This window comes from Lissotriton helveticus, chromosome 11, assembly GCF_964261635.1.
Source record: "Lissotriton helveticus chromosome 11, aLisHel1.1, whole genome shotgun sequence".
In the NCBI taxonomy this organism is placed as follows: domain Eukaryota; kingdom Metazoa; phylum Chordata; class Amphibia; order Caudata; family Salamandridae; genus Lissotriton; species Lissotriton helveticus.
In genome coordinates, this window is record NC_136072.1 from 707,963,586 (window position 1) to 707,986,907 (window position 23,322).

Below are 23,322 nucleotides of genomic sequence, written 5' to 3' on the forward strand. Positions count from 1 at the left end.
ACCGGGACTGTCCGGACAAATCCGGGATGCCTGGTCACCCTCCCCTGTGGGTTCTTCCAGCTCTGGCCCCCATTCTACCCTTGATGGCTTTCTCCAGCGGAGGAGGGGGGGGGTTAGAACAAATAAACTGAACGGACAGAAAGAAGCCGGTCACTATCCTCATCCCCAGCACAAGGACAATATTTCTGTAGAAAGAACCCCTTCCTCTTGCGGTGTCCATGGGGGGGCTACAAGATCCATCCCACACGTTGGATGACTCCACTCTGAACAGCCATTAGAAATCAAAATAATTCCTGGCCTCATCCCGACCCTGCGACAGACTCTATAGAACCCCCTAAATGGAAGCCTGGTGAGAGAAAGGGGCTGGAAGGAGGTCATAAAGCAAAGAGGTCCCGTATAGCTCAGACAGGTCTGCAACCCCGGGCCCACAAGCACAAAAATGCACGCCTTGCACAGCAGGGGAGAGGTGGGGGGCGGGCGCGATTCACTTGCGGGAGCGATAATTGCTGCGATATGGTGGCGCGTGCTCCCGCAAGTGAATCTCCTGACGTGCACGTGTTGCCATTGAAGGCAATAGAATGCGTGCACGTGCTTGGCTGAAAAGCCAAAGCGATCAGAATAGGTCTTAAAAAGGGAAGAGGAAGAACAGAAGAGAAGAAGGGGGGAGAGGGATTATTAATACTATGATTTAAGAAATAAAAGAGAGAGAGAATATATTAGATGAAATACCATAAGTGAGTAAAATACATTGTCTGATAAATAAATGTATAACTTAATTAAAATGGTAAATAATAAAGAACAGAGATAAAAACATTCAAGGCGGTTTAACATTTTCTGAGATGATATGAGAAGTAATCTGTAAACCAATGCAATCAAGATATGTGGTTAGAGGCAACCAAAAGAGGTCCCTGTTCATGCGTGGTTTGCAAGAGGAGGCGAACGCAACATCAAGTCCATGAAAGTGAGAGAGGGTATTCCACCAAAGTTGTATGGAAAGTTTGGTGAGAGTTTACCAGTTAAAGGAGATATGTTGAAAGGCCATTACAAGCATTAGGTCAAAAAGACCATGCTCATGTGGAGCAAGATCTGAAGAGTCAGAAAGGCTTCCAGCAAAGAGGAGAGGTATAGTATAAGGAATGGAAATGGTAAACAGCCGAGAGATGTAAGACCAGACCTTTTCCCAAAATTGAGAGACGAAGGGACAGAGATAGAAAAGGTGAAGGAGATCAGCATTAGAACAACCACAAGTCCAACAGTTAGAATCAACAGAGGATGAGAAACGAGCTAGGGACACAGGGGTGAGATAGAGTCTGTGGTAAAGGAAAAACAGAGACTGGGTAGGAGAAGCAGAACAAGAGATTTTTAAAGCTCTAGACAAAAGTCTATCCCAAATCCATCCAAGATCCGAATCCCAAGAAAGTTCCAACTTGGATTTAGCGCGTTCTGGATTAGGAGCTAAGAAAAATTTGTATATAAGGGAGCCTTTAGGAAGAGTAAGAAGTATTTTACGAAGAGGATTTTGGACATCAGATGAAGATGAAAGGGGAAGGGAATAGAATATATCAAGGATAATTGCCATAAGAGTGGTAAACTTCTGTAAAAAGGAGCGATGACAATGAAACAAGGATTGAAATTGGGGAAAGGAGCAAGGTGAAATTCCATCAAAAAGTTGATTGACCCATTAGATACCCCTTAATCTCCATGCATTCAAGAAAATGGGTCTATTGTTGAGGAGGATAAGCGAATTGTGCCAAATAGGAGAAGATAGGAAAGATTCCCAGGAAATGGTAGTGGGTTGAAACAACGGTTTCAAGAGAGAACAAGTATGTTTAAATAAGGGAAGGGAAGTATGAGAAGTTTTAGCAGAAAAACACATAACTTCTTTGAAGGAAAAGGTAGTAATAAGATTTGTTCAATGTCAAGCCAAAGAGGAGTAAAGGGGGAGGCATCTGATATAAGCCATCTTGAGGCATGACGCAAGGTAAAGAATTTATGGTAAAGATGAAAATCCGGGAAATTCACACCGCCGTTAGCTTTTGGGTTCCGAAGAGAAGAAAGAGCAATTCTGGATTTGTTATTCTTTCAGAGAAATCTAGATAGGCAAGAATCAATACGTTTAAAATAAATAGAGGGGATGTGAACGGGGAGCATGGAAAGGATATAAATTAAAATTGGGACAATCCTCATCCTAATCGAATCCAACCGGCCCCACCAAGAAAGAAAAAGAGGGTTCCAAGATGAAAATAATTGCTTAATTCGAGAAAGAGCAGCAGACATATTTAATTTAATGGAAGAGTTTATAGAGTTGGAAAACCAAATGCCTAGATATTGAATTTTCGATTTGTTCCAGGAAAATCCAGTGAAAGAGTAGGAATGTGGAAGGCAAAATTTCATGAGGGGGATAATTTCAGTCTTGTCAGAGTTGATCTTGTAACCAGAAACTTGCGAAAAGGAGTTAAATTCAAGAAGCAAAGGGGGGATAGAAGGTTCAGGAGCAGAGATAAATAAAAGAATATCATCTGCATACGCAGAAAGTTTCAATTGATGATCCCCATAAAGGAAACCGGAAATAGAATCATTGTTACGGATAGAAGTGAGAAAGGGTTCAAGGGCTAGAACAAAGAGAAGAGGGGATAATGGACAACCTTGACGAACACCACGTTGGAGAGGAAATGAAGACAAGACACGACTGTTAACTAAGACCGCGGCTTTAGGAGCAGAGTACAACAAGGATATAAGTGATATGAATTTAGGACCGAAACCATGCCAGCGCAACGATGTAAACAAAAATGACCAATCTACTCTATCAAAAGCTTTTTCTGCATCTACAGAAATAGCAGCCAGAGGAATAGAGAGAGAGGAGACTTTATTTAAGACATTGAGAAAAAGACGAGAATTGTCGGAAGTGAGTCTACCTTTAATAAAACCACATTGCTCTTTACCAATAAGATGGGGCATAAAAGAATCCAAACATAGAGCAAGCTATTTAGCAAATAATTTATAGTCAACATTGACTAAAGAAATCGGGCGATAATTTTTACAAAATTGAGGGTCACGACCATCTTTAGGAATAAGGCAAATAATCGCTTCTTGAAAGGTGCCCTCTGCCTTACCATTTGAATAAACTGAATTGAAAAGTGTTAAAAGTTTGGGGAGTAACAAGTCGGAAAAAATTCGGTAGAATTCAACCGAAAAACCATCTGGTCCAGGTGTTTTCCCTTTAGTAAGGGTATTTAAAGCTTTGGAAAGTTCATTAGAGAAAGATCATTTTCCAGATCAAGAAAATTAAGGTGAGAGGTAGAGGGAGAAGGGAGTTTATCAAGATATGACTGGATGAGAGAAGGAGTGGGAGGAGATTCTGGTGTGTAGATGTGTTGATAAATAAGTTTAAATTCCTCAAGAATTTCTTGATCTTTATGTAGAAGAGAATTGTCAGAGGAATAAATCGAATCAATAAGTGAACGTTCTTTACGTGTTTTAAGGTAATTTGCTAGAAGTTTCCCTACCTTATTACGACCGCCATAATAACAAGCACTGCTACGGAGGAGTATTGAGGATGCATTATCAGTAGAAGTTTTATTAAATTCAAGTTTGGCTCTTATCAAGTCTGGTGAAATGGAGTTGTGTGAGGATGTATAGAATTCATGTTCCAAGAGTTTGATTTGAGCTAATACAGTTTTCAGTTTCTGAAGAAAGTGTTTCTTTTTCTTAGAGACAAAGTCAATAATGAAACTGCGTGCAGTAGCCTTAAATGAATCCCAGATAATATGGGTCGAGATGTTAGAATCACAATTAAGAAGGAAGAATTCACTAACAATGGAGCGAAAAGAGGAGGAGAATAAAGGATCTTTTAAAAGGGAGTTGTTGAAATGCCATCGGGAAGACCTTGGATGTGGAGGGAGTACATCAAGGTCTGTTACAATTGGGGCATGATCAGAGATAACCATAGGTTCAATAGAAGAGGAGAGTAAGTTTTGAGATAAAGATTGAGAAAGAAAGATGTAGTCTAGACAAGAAAAGGATGCATGAGGAGGAGAGAACAAAGAATAATCAAGAGTATCAGGATGAGAAAGTCGCCAAGAGTCAATGAGATGTGTTTGAGAAATAGTGTCAAGAAAGGATTTATGAGATTTATTTGGAATGAAACATACTGTTGACTTGCGATCCAAAAAAGGATCTACTATTGGGTTGCAGTCACCTCCCAGAATAAACAAATCTTAACGACATATAATACATTTTTGCGTAATCAAAGGCCAGAAAGAACAATCAGGCTGTGTAGGACCATAAATATTAAAACAAGCATTTACAATGCAACGGTTTTGCCTTTGCAAAAGTTAGAGCTATTGGCATTGTAAATGACAAACGTTTTATTTGTGTGTTGTTTTTTGAAAATCGATAAATAAATGGCATTGTCATTTACAATGCCAATAGCTTAATCTCTTGCAAATGCGTGACCTATTGCATTTGCACCCACACACACACAGAACCACACACACCCACACACACAGAGTGAAAGCACATTGAAGCCCGCGTGCCTAGAGATGGGGTTCTCTCTGTAAGCCGGTAATAGTTAAATGGATTCTGAGGCACTAAAGGTGTTTCTCACATCAATGCTGCTATACCATGGTAAAAAAAAAAACTGAACATTATCCTTTTAACTTTAGTAATACATTTATGAATTTATGAGGTGTTTATTACAACAACTGTGCACGCACACAAAAGTCTCCGCTCCTCCCGACCCCTCCCCCGTGCTTCATTAAGATTCCTCACCCTTAGCGCTCCTTCTCTAATTAACAGAAATTGAAGTGCAAGGATTAGGTGGAGGCGTGGGTGTCCACTGAACAGCCCTCTTTATTGTGGAAACGGACACTCAGGGGGCGCGAGGAAAGCGGGACCCCAAACTGCGCTTTCACTTTCGGTTTAACCGCCTCTCCAGTTACACGCCCCGATGCGAGGGGGCTGCCCACGCCACTTTTAGCTCAAATTAACGGTTCAGGTCTGCGTCTTAACGTCCGCTCAACCGCCTTATCATTTATTGTTCTTTCTTCATCTCACCTTAAAGATAATTACTATTTATATATCACGCATAACGAGCCAAGACGTGGACCCGATGCACGAGCATATTTTTTAAAACTAATTCTTTAATGTCATCGCTACAACATTTTATTTGGTTAATTAAATAATCCTACATGTCGGTATACTCGCAGCACCATATATGATAAAGGGAGTTATGTTATGTCGGTGGCTTTTCACTTCATGCTGATGTTTACTGCACGTGGAGGGCTCGCATTCTGCACGATCGTGCATAAAACCCCGGCGTCTGCCTCAGCGAAGGGCTGGGGGCAGGCTCGGGGCGCACAGCACTCTCCGGGGCTCTTGCACGTTTCACGAATCACGGATCCGACCGGAATCAAGCCTTCTACATCCTTGTGCCACTCGTGTCCCGATAGTACACACACGTTTAAAGGGTAATATAGGAACATGTACTGGAACAAACATTCAGCGGTAAAATTAGCTGGACGGGAGGGTTAATTCATGGCCAACATGTAATTGTGGAGAGCGTGCACGTGTGATTAATTCACGGGCTTTCCTGTTAACACACGCACGTATCCTGGAGATGGCCTCCTCCACGGCGGCCTGCAGCCGGGCGGCGGTCTCTGGGCTCAGCCGGGTGCTCTCCGCCGGGACGTACCAGGCGCGGATGCGTATAGGGAGCAGTGAGTCCGGGCTGCTTGCCCGCCGTCCCCTGGGCGGGTGCAGCGCGGGAGGGGGTTCAAGGGTTGGGGCTCGGAGCACGGGGACTGCAGACTGAACATCGTCATGTATGCAGCGAGCCCTAAAGGGATGCCCAGCGAGAACAAGGGAACATGCCAGCAGGACTAGCCAACTGGGCCGAGGCGTCACCATGGTACAATTGACAACAGGCATTCTTGACCACTTGGCCCATCTGTCGCTTTCATCCCCACATTTACAACTTCCCCTCGCACTCCAACACCATTACATCTCCGCCTTGATCTCGCGCCTGCACCCTGACCCCCTTAATCTGTCCCAATACTCTCACACTCTGACCTCTAACCCTGCATAGTAATTCAGGCACCTGTGTCCCTGTGCGGAGACCTCGCTACACTTGCAGCCCTGCTTGTACTCCCTTGCTCTCGGCACCCTGATCAATACGTTCTTTTACCCCTCTAACCTTCCGCCCCTGAGTTCACCCTTGCCATGTGCTGTGATCCTTTCACCTTTGCCCTTGACCCGTGCGCTCGTCACTGTTCAGTCCTGCACTCCATCTTGCCTGCTAGTCCTCCTCCTCCTGTCTCACGTATGAGTTCGGTCTCGTATGTTGCACTTCTCCACCCAGCGCCTTGCGGATTCCTCCACCCCTGTCATTCCTCTAACCCCACCTGGCAGTCCCTCCCCGCTGAGTCTGTGTCCCTCTCTCCCGTTGTCCCGTACTCCCTCCCTCCTTGTGGTTGGCACCTCGGCCATGCCTATCTCTCCATGGCAGGCTCGCCTGTTCTTTTGTGTGTCTCAGTCTCTCCCCGGCAGTCTCCCCTCTGGCAGCCTCTCTCTCCCTGAGCTCTCCTGGTCTCGGGTCAGCGGGCTGCCTCCCACCTCCTGGAGACATCTCTGGACCCACAGCACAGAGGCAGGCGGCGTGAAGGGCCAGGAAGTTAATAATCAAAGGAGTGGGGCCCTGGTGGGCCTGCGTCCACCCCGCTCAGAGCGATCCTTAGCCAAGCAGGAAGTGGGGGTCCATGCTAATCACACCTTTCAACAAGACGAGCGGGAACAGGTGCAGCAGAGCCGAAGGCTCTGAGCAAGCTTCAAAACCGAGTTAAAACTCTTTAAAGAGCGCATTTATAAAACATGCGTCCAAGGCGCTTCTACACACCGCGGCAATACAAATAAAAACAAACACGGCAATCCAAGCATATGACAGTTATAATAAACGTATACAAACTGTTTCCAGGGCACGATCTGAAATAACGACTCGCACACAAACTCGGTCTAAAAAAAAAAAACAAGGTCATTTTGGGATTCGGGGGCGGGATTCGGGGGCGTGTTTGCGTGTTTTTCGTGCTCTCCCCTTCCCATTGGCTGGAAGGTAAAATTCCAGCCAATGGGAAGAGGAGAGGGCGGGACTTAAAAAAAGACACGGAAACGCCCCCGAATCGCGTTTTCACGGGGAAAGCGTGATTGACAGCCAATCTCTTCCAATGGCTAGCCTCCATTTATGGAGCTAGCCAATGGAAGACAGAGGCGGGACCAAAGTCCCATATGTAGGATCATAAGATTTCGCCCTGGGCGGAGCACCTGCTTCGGCAGGTGCTGCGGCCAGGGCGAAACCTAAAAAGTTAAAGGAACAGAATTAATTAACAGTTTAGCTAAAACCCATCAACCTTCTGTGTCATTTTCTTGCGATATGACTTTACACTTTTTTTTTTTTCAAAAACCTTTATTTGAGCAAGCAAAAAGGTACAAGGATGGGCCTACAACCACACGGGCCAGCCGCTAAAAAGGAGTAGACACATATCATATATGCCCGCAGAGGTAACCGTCAATCAACAATGCAATACTCCACATTATATACAGGACAAAAACAGGTTTTATATATATGAAAGAACAAACATACAGAAAGGCGAGAGTGTATCACTGAAGGTCAGCCCAAGGGACGCAAGGGGGGGACAGCAGCGGAAGTGCAGTAGCAATATCCTAAGCACTAAGGAGTGCGGAGTGGGGGGGGGGGGGGGGAGGGGGGCAGAGATCAGGAAGAAGAAGGGGGGAGAGCCGGAGACACCAGCTCAGTCCCTATATGAAGATTCCGGGAACGCTAGCCTAAGGAGACAGGGTAATCTCGATAGTGTCCACAAGGGGAGGAGTACAAATGTCGCCACGGTATTCGTTCCATTGACCCCACACCTTCACCCATGCCCTGGGTCTGCCCCTGGCCACATAGACAGTTTTCTCACGGAACATGGACCAATCCATGTTATCCTCCCATTGCGAGAGGGCAGGGGGCCTGGAGGCCCCCCAGAGTTGCGCAATATCTCGCTTCGCAATCATATAGCCCAGGGTGGCCCATCTAGTCTGTGCCACCGAATAGTCCGTGGGCTCCCAAACATTCAAAAGACAGCGACGAGGTTCCGGACGCAAGGATATCCCTGTCACCACAGTCATCAGATCAAGCACAGCCATCCAATAAGCAGCCACCATCGGGCACTCCCAAAGAATATGCAGGAAAGTAGCACGCAAACCACATCCACGCTTACACAGTCCATCGGAGGAAAAGCCCATCACCATCAGTCGCGGTCCCGTCACGTACACCCGATGAAGGATCTTCAATTGGACCAGACGGAGTCGAGCCGGTATAGCCACCTCCTTCGGAGAGGAGAGGGCCGATTGCCAATCCTCATCATCAAGTTCCAACCCATCTCCCATCCACTGTTCCCGAAGTCGGGCCAATAAGTCAGTCCGATTGTTAATCAACTTTTTATAGATCAGGGAGATAGTGCTATCAGGAAGATGTTCGTCAAGGATACGGTCTTCAAGTGGGGAAGAGTCAGGCGGAATCTCACCAGGAGCAAACACCGAAACCAAAGCGTGCCTGATCTGTAAATAACGAAAGAATTCCCGACTACTCAGGCCGTAGTCAGCCTGGAGGGCCTGAAACGGGCGCACAGAACCCTTAGAGTACACATCCCCCACTTTAGAGATCCCAATCAAGTCCCAACGGTCAAAACCCTTGGAAGACCAAAGACCGCCCAGACGTTCTGAAGCATAAAGCGGCGTCGCCAACGTCAAGCGATCCTCCCAGCCCAGGCTCACATTCGCAGCACGCCACACCGTCAAAGCAGTCAAAGTAGGTCCCACAAGATGGCGCCCAGCGGAGCGAGAATAGAGCACTCTGTTAAAGTCACCTCCCGGAAGCTGAAGTTTATTCATCTCAAACGCCGGATTACGACCCGGCGAGAACATAGCGTGATTAATAGCGGACAGATGGGAAGCCCAGTAGTATCTCTTAATATCGGGGAGCGCCATGCCCCCATCGTACCACGGGATGGAAAGTTTCGCGAGAGCAATGCGCGGTCGCCCATCCCAAATAAGTTGCCTCTGAAGGCTCTCAATCTCCCGAAAATAGGTCTTGGGGATAGGATCATAATAATTCTGGAGAGCGTAGAGAAACCGCGGTAGTGACATCATCTTAAACAGGGCCGCCCGACCCAGTGGAGACAGGGGAAGTTTGCGCCAGCGGGCAACGTCCAAACGGAGCCTAAGCAACGGGGGAAGGAGATTACGATCAAAACGAAGGGACGGATCCAAGGTAACAAAAACCCCCAAGTATTTGAAACCATCCCGGACCACCTGAAGAGGAAGTCTACTCGGCAACGGAGGCAAGATACCAGATAAAACGTATACACAGGATTTAGACCAGTTGATGACGAGGCCTGAGTTAGCGCCAAAGGACGCAAGAACGTCAAATAAAACAGATAAAGACTTGCGAGGAGAAGTAAGATACAAGAGGATGTCGTCCGCATAAAGCGAGACGCGGTCTTCGAAATCCGGGGCCCAACGAATACCTTTAAGGGACGGTTCCCAACGGAGCCAGGCCGCCAACGGTTCAAGAGCGAGCGCGAACAACAGAGGGGACAAGGGGCAACCCTGACGGGTACCCCTGCCCAAGGAGAAGGGGGCCGACACTCTACCGTTCACTACAACTTGCGCCAGAGGTTCCGCGTACAACAGCCTAACCCAGCTAATAAACTCGCACCCGAATCCAAATTTCTCAAGTGTCGCCCATAAATAGGGCCACTCCACAGTATCAAAGGCCATGGAGGCATCCAGGGACGCCAAAATGGCCGGTTCAGTCAAAAGCCCCGCACTCGCCAGCGCGCCGTGGAGGCGACGTAAATTCAGAGCAGTGTTGCGATGCGGGATAAAGCCAGATTGATCCGGATGGACCAACTCCCCAAGAACCGAAAGGAGACGGGTCGCCAAAAGTTTAGCCAACACCTTAGGTTCAACATTTAATAGGGATATGGGCCTATACGAGGAACAGAGGTCACGCGGTTTACCCTCTTTGGGAATGACGACGATTGTCGCCAGACGCTGATCATAAGGAAGTATGTTCCGCTCACGAGATTCTAGAAACATGGCGCGGAGATACGGCGCCACCTTATCGGGGCGTAATTTGTACAACTCAATAGGCAAACCGTTCGGGCCCAATGCTTTGCCCGAACGGAGCGATCGAACTGCATTGGCTATCTCATCATTCGTAAAAGGGGAGTCCAAAGCAATACGGTCCAAGTCGGTGACACAGGGCAAAGTGATATCACGCAGAAGAAGGCGGGAGTCGGCAACATCCCTCACAGACACGGGAGCATATACCACACGGAAATATTCCGCAAAACGATCAACAATGGCGGTCGGATCAATCACATTCTCACCACTCGCAGACTGAATCACGGGCACCACACGATTAACTCTTTCTTTCTTGTCCAACCACGCTAGGAGTTTGCCCGCCTTGTCACCCACATCGTACAATCTGCCCTGCTGCTCACGAAACATCACCTTTGCAGCGTCAGTGACCAGAGATTTATATGCAAACTGTTTTAGACCCAGGGCATGGAGTTTCTCAGGCGTGACACCAGATTCCAACTCGTCCTCCAAAGCAGAGATCTCCCCCTCAAGGTCCACCACCTCCCTCCTCCCTGCCCTCTTAGCTTCAACAATCAAGGAAAGGGCCTGTCCACGAATCACAGTTTTAAAGGCTTCCCACAGGGACACAGCCGAAGAGACCGACCCCTCGTTTTCCAGGAAATATGCATCCATGGACTTAAGCAAGAGGGTACGAGTCTCAGGGGAGGAAAGATACCAAGGGTTAATGGGAGCCACTCGGCCCGCCGCCTCTACCCCAACCTCGAAACGAAGCCAGAGCGGCGAGTGATCAGAAATACCCCTCGGCAAATGTAAAATCTCACGAACCGCCGATGATTGGGCTGCGGGCATCAGGAAATAATCCAGCCGAGACAGACTGCCATGAGCCCCAGAATGGAAGGTGTATTGGAGCTGAGTAGGATGCAACAGTCGCCAGCAGTCCACAAGGCCAAAGGTATCTAAAAACCCACCCAACCACTGCTGAGCCTGCGGGGTATCTCTAGGGGGATGGCGATCGTGAAGGCCGGAAAGCACCGAATTAAAATCACCGGCCAGAAAGAGAGTGCTATCAGGGAGATCTAACAAAACACGGCCCAAGTCAGTAAAAGTAGAGGCCTGCAAACCCGGGGGAACATAAACATTGAAGAGAGATAGGGTGCGGCCTTCATACCTACCCACCAGGACAGTATATCTCCCACGGTCATCATGAAGCACCTCATCGATCGCCAGGGGGAGGGAGGTTCGAACAAGAATACCCACACCCCTAGATCCGGAGGTAAACCCCGAGTGCGCCACAAGGCGGTAGCCCCATCTATTCATTGCATAACAAACATTACCAATCAAATGGGTTTCTTGCATGAAAACAATGTCCGGTGACAAACGTCGTATACATTTTAAGACCACACTGCGCTTAATACGATCTCCCAGGCCATTAACGTTCCAGGAAAGAAATTTCAACCCTCTACCCCCCATCCCAGCCGCCCGAGCCAAGACCCCTCGTCCATGAGCTAGACATCAGAAACAGCAGCAAACACAGGAGCAACTCGCCTTGAAAACAACACACAGAAAAGAAAAAACTTCCCAACCCCCCTCCCCCAAACTGAAGAGAAACACCCCCCACCCTGCACCCCTGCAAAAAGCTAAAGAGCCACCCCAACCTGCAGTGTGCCTGTCGCCCAAGAACCCCTATTCTACACAAAGACCCCGGAGGAGGAAAGGTCTCCGTTCCATCCTCCCCCCGACCTCAGCAAGAACAAAAATAACAAACGAAAGACAGAATGATCACAATGTAGAGGGACGCCGGCCAACACTCCTGAGAATGTATTCAAAATAAGACATAAGAGCCGAACAGTTAGATCTCCACACCACCTTCGGCACCACCAGGGTGAGCGGCGGAGTCCGTCTCAGGAGGACGGTCAGGCAATGAGTCCAGCCAGTCATTAACAGCATCTGGCCGATCAAAGAAAAGGGTACGCTCATTGTATTCGACCCGGAGTCTGGTGGGAAAGAGCATGGCGTAACGTAAGCCCCGATCCCGGAGACGTTTCTTGGCACCACGAAACTCCATACGTTGTCTCTGAACCTGTTGGGAAAAGTCCGGGTAAAAGTTCACCGTAGCATTCTCAAAGGCCACGGGCCCTTCACCCGCGAGGCCTGCAGGATAGCGTCCCGGTCTCTATAATGAAAAAGCTTCGCTACAATGGGTCTCGGCGGGGCTCCCGGCTTGACTTTGCCCCCTGGAACACGATGTGCGCGACCCACCGTGAAAAATTTTGTGAGACCAGAAGGGGCCAGATGGTTCAAGACCAGATCCTCAACCAGGAGATCCACCGAGTGGGGTTCAGGTTTTCCGGTACACCAACCAGGCGAACATTGCAGCGACGTGCCCTATTTTCAAAGTCCTCCAGGCGACGGGTCATGAAGTCGTTCCCCCGACGGAGATTTCCAATCTCTGTTTGGAGCTCCGAGACGTCATTCGTAAGGCTAGAGGATTTAATATCCAGTGATTGTACCCTCTCATTCGTCTTGCCGAGATCAGCACGAATCAGATTCACCTCAATAGCCACGGTGTCAAGTTTGTGGGCCAAGGCCTCGTACTGTAGGCCGATGGATTCCCTCACACCCGAGATGGCGCCCATGATATCCTGTAGGGAGGGCTCCGCCGACTCTTCCAAAACTCGTTCGGACGCTATACTAGAACCAGGCAGGGCAGCTCCGGGGGACCCCTTAGAATGGGTATAACGGTCCATGACATTTGATTGAACTGGAGCTCCGCGCAGAGGTGTTTTCGTCTTGCGCGTCTCTCTGTCCCCTCTGCCCGCCATTTTGAAGATGCGTCACAGGACAAGCCACCAGGTTCGACGGGCCCGACACCCAAAGTACAGGATCAAACGTACATAAAAAAGGGGGCACAACTCGGGTAGAGGTCGCCAAGCCAGCAAATAGGTCACATGAAAGCCCAACAGCCGATCTGCCTCCAAGTCTCAGTCGCAACACGACATCCACATCCGTGGCCCAAGTCGGAACGGAATCGAAACCGAAACTTAGGAAGGGGGGACCCACAAGGCCAGATCTCCTGCCGTTGTTGTTCAATTGCAGGACGGCTACAGAACCGCACCCCGTCCCGGGCGCACCTCAAGGGCGGAGCCCAAAAGTTCAGAGCACCATATCTCAGGAATACGAGATCCAAATCGATTTCTGAAAAGTGCCAGGGTAATCAGCCAAACGTCCCCTACACGAATTCTTGCAAGAAATCAGGATTCAGCCAGGATAAAATGCCGGGAGCGGCGAGGGTCCGGAGAGCGCTGTGCTCAAGCGGCCATCTCGGATGCCCGCCAAGCTCCTCCTTCCTGACTTTACACTTTTACTTTTTAATGGGAAAGAATAACAACACCGTTTGTTTTTAATTGTTTTTTTATTTCTTTTTATTGAACAATAGAAAAACATTACAAAAAAGAAATCAACTCTCAGGTGAGAAAATTCGGTTCCAAAGTATGGATCAAAGTGGCACAATACAGGATCAAATAGCAGACTCCTGAGGCGTGAGCCGGGAGCTTTCATAGCGCGATCTATGTGAATTGGTGCTTTTTTACAAATTGTACTCATTGTTTAGGGAAACATTTATTTTCATTCGCATTGTCATTTTCGCCGTATTTTAAACTCACTGCATTTCTGCCACCTTTGGGGATTCACTGCTCGGGGCAAGGGAGGGAGGTTGTGCACCATCTTGGGGGAGGATTGACGAGGTCGCAGACTAGTGTTTGCTGACTTGCCTGCCTGGCCACCTCCTGGGTTACTATAAATGACCTCACTTGTGTGCCCGCGCAGCTACCAGACTCCTGAGGCGTGAGCCGGGAGCTTTCATAGCGCGATCTATGTGAATTGCTGCTTTTTTACAAATTGTACTCATTGTTTGGGGGGAACTTTTATTTTAATTCGCATTTTTATTTTTGCCGTATTTTAAACTCACTTTTAAACAACAAGGGACCCCAATCAAGTCAAACAGGGACCTCGGGGAACAGTTTTATGGAAACAACAGTGGTCCCATGCTTATGGAATACAACACAACAAATAAATATAGACGAAATCGCTTCTATATTTTCAGAAGGACATGTCCAGCCGGACAGAGGTCTTCCAGGTTTACTTAATAAACACAATTCTTCAGAGAATAATTGTCAAGAATACCTTCCACAATGCCCCTGTGTGGTACACAAGCCTGTGCCCAGCACTAACGGGGTGAACACAGGTGAAAAAAATAGGAAAGGTTCAAGGCAAAACAAACGTTTTTCTGTTATCATATAAATTTGTACAGAAAATATCAAGCTGCACCATTACATAAAATCAAGCAATCGGATTTGTATCGGGTGCATAAGCAAGTCGACGGCGTTTCGGTTTCAACAAGAAATCATAGAAACCATCATCAGGACAATTAAATACTTTGCCTTTACATTAAACCTCAATTTTGCCTATGAGAAGGAAATAAAAATATACTTTAGAAGCAGAATACATACAAGAATAAGTGAGGTGACTCTTTGTGCGCAGTGCACATGCTGATTCGTCAGGGAGTGATAATAGTCGTAACCTGGTTGTTGAGGCAGTGACAAAAATCACAAGTTTATAGCATGCGTTCACAGTTGCTATAATGTGCCTATAGGGCATTAGTGATTACAAAAGAATGTTGACCGCAGTGCCAGTGAACTAAATCGTGGTAATATTGTGTAATTAGCACTCGCCGACAAGTGAGGCTATTTCAGGATGATGGGCGCCCCGCACTGCTTACCGAGGCAGAGCGCGTGTGGGCACAGATAGTAATTACTTTCAAGATGCCCGGACCAGTCACCCTGTAAAACGGAGGACGCATATTAGAGTAGGCCAGTGGTTTGGAACAGCCCGGCGGGCGGGAGGAAACAAAAAAAGCAATCTTACCACAATAGAGCAACAGGTATTGCCGGTTTACACGATCGTAAACGGCCGACGCCAGGGCAAGCCTGAGAGGAAATAAAGTCTATTTAACAACGGAACAGCAGACTAAAGCCGGAGTACCAACTAAGTTGCGGAGGTAAACTTACCGAGAGCTTCGGTCATGAAGTGTATCCCTGGCGTGCTCGTGTCCTGGAAACAGGAAGTGAAAAAGGGGTAGGGTGCGCTGTGATTGGAGCAGTGCACGGGAGTTAAGGGCATAAAAATAAAGGAAGGACTAAGTTCCAAGGGCCATATTGAGGTGAAACCTTATGTGAATACCATGCAGAGTGACAATAAAATATGGAATCATTTCAGAAATATGGAGTCATTTCAGGAAACAATAACAATTGAACATTCGTTTCTGAACAGCATGAAGAGGGGATTATTTCAGGAAATATGGATTTCAGGAAGCAATCACAATTGAACACTCGTTTTTGAACAGCGTGAAGAGGGGAAAAAAGGTCAATTCAGATTAATGACGTCCAGTCCTCTTGCAGGTTCAGCCCGGAATTCAGGCTATCGGTCTTCAGTATCCACTTTAATTCCTCTTTGTTGAGCAACCGGCTCAGGTCACCACCTCTGGGTGGTACAATAATCTGTGCGATGACAGTCCAGCGGATATCATTCTCAGTGTGTCCCTTGTCCAAAAAGTGTTCAACCAAGGGAGCGTTAGGGGTTTTGCACCGAATGCGGCTGCGGTGCTGGGAAATCCGTAATTTGATCTTTTGTTTTGTCTGTCCAACACAGATGCAATCGCAAGGGCATAAAATCGCGTATACAAGATTACAGCTGTTACAATTAGTAAAGGTGCACAAATCATTTTTTACATCCCTATACACAAACTCTTTTCCCTCTATTGTGTAATCACAAACTACGCATGAACCACATCTAAAATGCCCCCTCACGGGTGGTAATGACCAATGGTCATGCAGTGTAACATTCTTCCCAGATGTAGCAGGTAACGCTGCCCTCACTAATTGATCCTTCAAGCTCTTATTTTTCTTGAAGGCAAAGAGAGGGATTTCCCAGTCAAGGGGGCCCGAATTCAAAATGTGCCAGTTTTTCTTGATGCACTGCGTTACCCGGTGAGAAATGGCAGAGAAAGTGGTTACACAAACTGTTTTCACATCAGTAGTTTTCTGTTTAGGCTCTAACAGGGTGTCACGAGGACAATACCAGGCCCTTTTCATAGAGTTCTTAATCAGGCGTTTAGGGTACCCTCTAAACCTGAGTTTCTCTGATAAAGTATTTGCCTCTAGAAAATAGTCCTCTTTCTTGTAACAGTTCCTTCTAAGCCTTAGGAACTGTGAGTAGGGAAGGCTGTCCCTAAGTGCTCTTGGGTGACAACTCCTGTAACTGAGCAGGGTATTCCTCTCTGTGGGTTTACGAAATAGGGATGTGTATAAAGCCCCTTCCTGATGTTGGATGTTCAAATCCAGGAAAGGGATACAATTTTTATCAGAGGTTAAGGTAAATGTGAGCCCATTGCAATTATTGTTGAGCCAGTGCGTTAGTCCTGAAAGATCTTCAACGGACCCACCCCAAATTAACAAGATGTCGTCTATATAACGTTTCCAAAGTAGTAACCCCTGATGGAATGGGTTACTACTGGGAAGGATAATGTGAGTTTCCAACCAATCCATATATAGAATTGCCAGAGTCGGTGCAAAAATGGCTCCCATGGAGCAGCCCCGTACCTGCTGGTAAAAATCTGAGTCATAGAGAAAAAAGTTCTGAGTCAAACAAATTTCCAAAAGCTGGATAATGAATAAGGTAGGGACCCTGTGGGGACGTGCCCTGGTATCCAGAATACTCTTCATTACAAATAATGAGTCTTTTTGGGGGATATTCGTATACAGAGACTCTACGTCCAATGTACATAGAGTCTCGTGTATAGGATCAAAGGGGTAGTTCTCAATCAAGCTGATCACATGCATGCTATCCCTAACATAGCATACAGTAGTGGGCACAAAATCCTTCAAAAAATAGTTCACATAATGGCCCAGTGGTTCCAGAACCGACCCGCATCCAGAAAGAATTGGCCTCCCTGGAGGGTTATCAACCCTTTTGTGGATTTTGGGTAGTGTGTACAGGACAGGGGTTCTGGGATTAGAGATGTTGAGGAAATTGGACTCATGTTTACTTATAATACCATTCTCCAGCCCCTCCATGGTGATAGTTTTAATAAGCTTTTGAATATCCTTAGTGGGGTTACAAGGCAGTCTAGCGTAATGATCAGTGTTGGATATCTGCCTGTGAAGCTCATTCCTGTAACTGTCAATATCCTGGAGGACTATTCCACCCCCTTTGTCCGCAGATTTAATAATGAGGTTGTCATTATTCTTGAGGGAATTGATCGCTCCTCTCTCTTCAAGGGAAATAGTGTATGGTATGAAGATATGGGATTTTTCTATCTTACATATTTCCTTTAAAATGACCTTTTCAAAAGTTACAATCTCTTTCGGGATCATGTTTGCAGTAGGGGAGAAAGTAGAGGGGGGTCGGAACGGTGTAGTGACACTCTTGGTTTCAGATGGGTTAAGCTCAAAATATGAGCGTAGTCTTAACTTTCTGAAAAAAACAGTATTTAAACTCGCATTATCTGTTACCCCAGGGTCTTCACAATCAACCAACACCCAGACCCTGGGGACGCTTCAATAACAGAAACACTGTAGTTGGTTTCACTGACTCCTCAGCTGACTCATCCGATAGCTCGGATCCAGGTGAGGGGGGCAGCGGACCAACACGTAATCAAAATCCTTTTTTATCCCGGGGCAATCCAGAACCCCAGAAGAGAGGGAGAGTCAAGCAGCAGAAACGATGGCACAATCCACCAGGAGAACGCCAGACCAGACAGAAATTTTACCAGTGGTAACAGATAATGCGAGTTTAAATACTGTACCTATCTTCAACATTTCCAACCATACTTTAACCACCCCTGAACTATCCATTCTTAGTAAGGGGTTGTCCTTCGTTCCCACTACTTATCCTAATTTCTTGAACCTCCAGTCTGAATTATTTGGTTTTTTCAGAAAGTTAAGACTACGCTCATATTTTGAGCTTAACCCATCTGAAATCAAGAGTGTCACTACACCGTTCCGACCCCCCTCTACTTTCTCCCCTACTGCAAACATGATCCCGAAAGAGATTGTAACTTTTGAAAAGGTCATTTTAAAGGAAATATGTAAGAAAGAAAAATCCCATATCTTCATACCATACAATATTTCCCTTGAAGAGAGAGGAGCGATCAATTCCCTCAAGAATAATGACAACCTCATTATTAAATCTGCGGACAAAGGGGGTGGAATAGTCCTCCAGGATATTGACAGTTACAGGAATGAGCTTCACAGGCAGATATCCAACACTGATCATTACGCTAGACTGCCTTGTAACCCCACTAAGGATATTCAAAAGCTTATTAAAACTATCACCATGGAGGGGCTGGAGAATGGTATTATAAGTAAACATGAGTACAATTTCCTCAACATCTCTAATCCCAGAACCCCTGTCCTGTACACACTACCCAAAATCCACAAAAGGGTTGATAACCCTCCAGGGAGGCCAATTCTTTCTGGATGCGGGTCGGTTCTGGAACCACTGGGCCATTATGTGAACTATTTTTTGAAGGATTTTGTGCCCACTACTGTATGCTATGTTAGGGATAGCATGCATGTGATCAGCTTGATTGAGAACTACCCCTTTGATCCTATACACGAGACTCTATGTACATTGGACGTAGAGTCTCTGTATACGAATATCCCCCAAAAAGACTCATTATTTGTAATGAAGATTATTCTGGATACCAGGGCACGTCCCCACGGGGTCCCTACCTTATTCATTATCCAGCTTTTGGAAATTTGTTTGACTCAGAACTTTTTTCTCTATGACTCAGATTTTTACCAGCAGGTACGGGGCTGCTCCATGGGAGCCATTTTTGCACCGACTCTGGCAATTCTATATATGGATTGGTTGGAAACTCACATTATCCTTCCCAGTAGTAACCCATTCCATCAGGGGTTACTACTTTGGAAACGTTATATAGACGACATCTTGTTAATTTGGGGTGGGTCCGTTGAAGATCTTTCAGGACTAACGCACTGGCTCAACAATAATTGCAATGGGCTCACATTTACCTTAACCTCTGATAAAAATTGTATCCCTTTCCTGGATTTGAACATCCAACATCAGGAAGGGGCTTTATACACATCTCTATTTCGTAAACCCACAGAGAGGAATACCCTGCTCAGTTACAGGAGTTGTCACCCAAGAGCACTTAGGGACAGCCTTCCCTACTCACAGTTCCTAAGGCTTAGAAGGAACTGTTACAAGAAAGAGGACTATTTTCTAGAGGCAAATACTTTATCAGAGAAACTCAGGTTTAGAGGGTACCCTAAACGCCTGATTAAGAACTCTATGAAAAGGGCCTGGTATTGTCCTCGTGACACCCTGTTAGAGCCTAAACAGAAAACTACTGATGTGAAAACAGTTTGTGTAACCACTTTCTCTGCCATTTCTCACCGGGTAACGCAGTGCATCAAGAAAAACTGGCACATTTTGAATTCGGGCCCCCTTGACTGGGAAATCCCTCTCTTTGCCTTCAAGAAAAATAAGAGCTTGAAGGATCAATTAGTGAGGGCAGCGTTACCTGCTACATCTGGGAAGAATGTTACACTGCATGACCATTGGTCATTACCACCCGTGAGGGGGCATTTTAGATGTGGTTCATGCGTAGTTTGTGATTACACAATAGAGGGAAAAGAGTTTGTGTATAGGGATGTAAAAAATGATTTGTGCACCTTTACTAATTGTAACAGCTGTAATCTTGTATACGCGATTTTATGCCCTTGCGATTGCATCTATGTTGGACAGACAAAACAAAAGATCAAATTACGGATTTCCCAGCACCGCAGCCGCATTCGGTGCAAAACCCCTAACGCTCCCTTGGTTGAACACTTTTTGGACAAGGGACACACTGAGAATGATATCCGCTGGACTGTCATCGCACAGATTATTGTACCACCCAGAGGTGGTGACCTGAGCCGGTTGCTCAACAAAGAGGAATTAAAGTGGATACTGAAGACCGATAGCCTGAATTCCGGGCTGAACCTGCAAGAGGACTGGACGTCATTAATCTGAATTGACCTTTTTTCCCCTCTTCACGCTGTTCAAAAACGAGTGTTCAATTGTGATTGCTTCCTGAAATCCATATTTCCTGAAATAATCCCCTCTTCATGCTGTTCAGAAACGAATGTTCAATTGTTATTGTTTCCTGAAATGACTCCATATTTCTGAAATGATTCCATATTTTATTGTCACTCTGCATGGTATTCACATAAGGTTTCACCTCAATATGGCCCTTGGAACTTAGTCCTTCCTTTATTTTTATGCCCTTAACTCCCGTGCACTGCTCCAATCACAGCGCACCCTACCCCTTTTTCACTTCCTGTTTCCAGGACACGAGCACGCCAGGGATACACTTCATGACCGAAGCTCTCGGTAAGTTTACCTCCGCGACTTAGTTGGTACTCCGGCTTTAGTCTGCTGTTCCGTTGTTAAATAGACTTTATTTCCTCTCAGGCTTGCCCTGGCGTCGGCCGTTTACGATCGTGTAAACCGGCAATACCTGTTGCTCTATTGTGGTAAGATTGCTTTTTTTGTTTCCTCCCGCCCGCCGGGCTGTTCCAAACCACTGGCCTACTCTAATATGCGTCCTCCGTTTTACAGGGTGACTGGTCCGGGCATCTTGAAAGTAATTACTATCTGTGCCCACACGCGCTCTGCCTCGGTAAGCAGTGCGGGGCGCCCATCATCCTGAAATAGCCTCACTTGTCGGCGAGTGCTAATTACACAATATTACCACGATTTAGTTCACTGGCACTGCGGTCAACATTCTTTTGTAATCACTAATGCCCTATAGGCACATTATAGCAACTGTGAACGCATGCTATAAACTTGTGATTTTTGTCACTGCCTCAACAACCAGGTTACGACTATTATCACTCCCTGACGAATCAGCATGTGCACTGCGCACAAAGAGTCACCTCACTTATTCTTGTATGTATTCTGCTTCTAAAGTATATTTTTATTTCCTTCTCATAGGCAAAATTGAGGTTTAATATAAAGGCAAAGTATTTAATTGTCCTGATGATGGTTTCTATGATTTCTTGTTGAAACCGAAACGCCGTCGACTTGCTTATGCACCCGATACAAATCCGATTGCTTGATTTTATGTAATGGTGCAGCTTGATATTTTCTGTACAAATTTATATGATAACAGAAAAACGTTTGTTTTGCCTTGAACCTTTCCTATTTTTTTCACCTGTGTTCACCCCGTTAGTGCTGGGCACAGGCTTGTGTACCACACAGGGGCATTGTGGAAGGTATTCTTGACAATTATTCTCTGAAGAATTGTGTTTATTAAGTAAACCTGGAAGACCTCTGTCCGGCTGGACATGTCCTTCTGAAAATATAGAAGCGATTTCGTCTATATTTATTTGTTGTGTTGTATTCCATAAGCATGGGACCACTGTATTTTAAACTCACCGCATTTCTGCCACCTTTGGGGATTCACTGCTCAGGGCAAGGGAGGGAGGTTGTGCGCCATCTTGGGGAGGATTGATGAGGTCTCAGACTAGTGTTTGCTGACTCACCTGCCTGGCCACCTCCTGGGTTACTATAAATGACCTTACTTAGGCGCCCGCGCAGCGGACGCGCGCAGTGGGCGCGCCAAAGGCAAGCCCGTCTGCGGCCATCCGCGCCAGGTCGACGTCAGACGCCAGGACCCCTGCACTTTTTATAGGTGACGCTCTCAGACACTCTCGTGAAGAAGTTTTGGGGTTGACCTCTGAGTGCCCAGCAGTACCGTGGGCCTTTCAAGAGCTGAACTTTGTGTGCAAACTCTGCGCCTTTAAGGTTAACTTGGCGGAGCAGTCTTTTTGTCCATCTAGTCATACTGAATACAAGGTTCTCAGTTTAAATTGCCGCTTTTTGGTGAGTCACTATGCACAAGTATTCGACCTTCTTATGGCTGAGGCCCCTGATGCCCTCTTTCTCACAGAAACTTGGCTGACCCGTGATACAGTGGAGGAGCCAGGGCTTGCCCTCCCGGACGGTTATATTTTACATAACATCAATAGAGAGGGGGGAAGAGGGGGCGGCATCGCAGTAATAGCTAAAGTGGCGTTTGCTGTCAGCCTGTTGAAGGAGGAAATAGCGGGTTGTGAGAGGAAAAGCTTAGTTGCAATCTGACTATGTCCGGCCTTTTAATTTATAGACCTCCTGGGCCTTCCGGGAATTTCCGTGTGGACCTAGTGAACAAAATCGGACCAATAGCTAGTAAAGTAGCTAACTTTACTATTTTGGGAGATCTTAATCTCCACCTCGAGCTTGAAGAAAAGGCTGAGCTTTCTAACTTCTTAGCGGACCTAGAAGCTTTTCAACTGCCGCAACTGGTCTTGGAGGGCACACATGTGGCTGGGCACCTACTTGATCCCATTTTTTCCAACCTCGAGTGCTTAAAAACTCTTTCCCCGGTTCCGCTGACTTGGACTGACCACTCAGTGATTCCATTCTCTCTGCTGTGGCAGGGCTGAGCTGAAGTGGTTCATCCTGTAGTTGTAGCCAAACGGCCCTGGCATAAGTTAGATCAGGAGTTGCTCACCGCCCGGTTGGCAGAGTTCAGACCTCAGCTCCCTGCAGATATCGAGGAGGCACAAGAGTGCTTTCATAACTGGCTAGTAGCTGGCCTGGATAGTTGCATTCCAGCAAAACGGGGAGGCAAGAGATGTGGGCCATCTAATCCATGGTTCACAGATCTACTAACGCAGGCAAAGAAGGAGTGCAAGCAGTTGGAACGTGCCTGGCGCCGCTCCTAAGAGCCGTCTGCCAAAGCAGTATATCGAGAGGCAGTTAAGGATTACCACAAGCTCATCCGCAAAACACGGGCAGAGTTCATTGCTGAAAAAATCTTGAGTAGCTCCAACCCGACCAAGACCATCTTCTCGCTGCTTAAAAACATGAAGAGTGCAGGTACGACTAACATTTCCCCCGTAGCTTCAAATAGGCACTGCGAGGTTTTAGCACTCCACTTTGGGAAGAAAGTGGAGTTGATTTATCAGTGCCTCTCTACAGGGAATCCCCCTAGTGAGGATCTTGTGCTGGCAGGGTCAGATACTAGGATGAATAAGGGCTTGACATTTTTTCCAC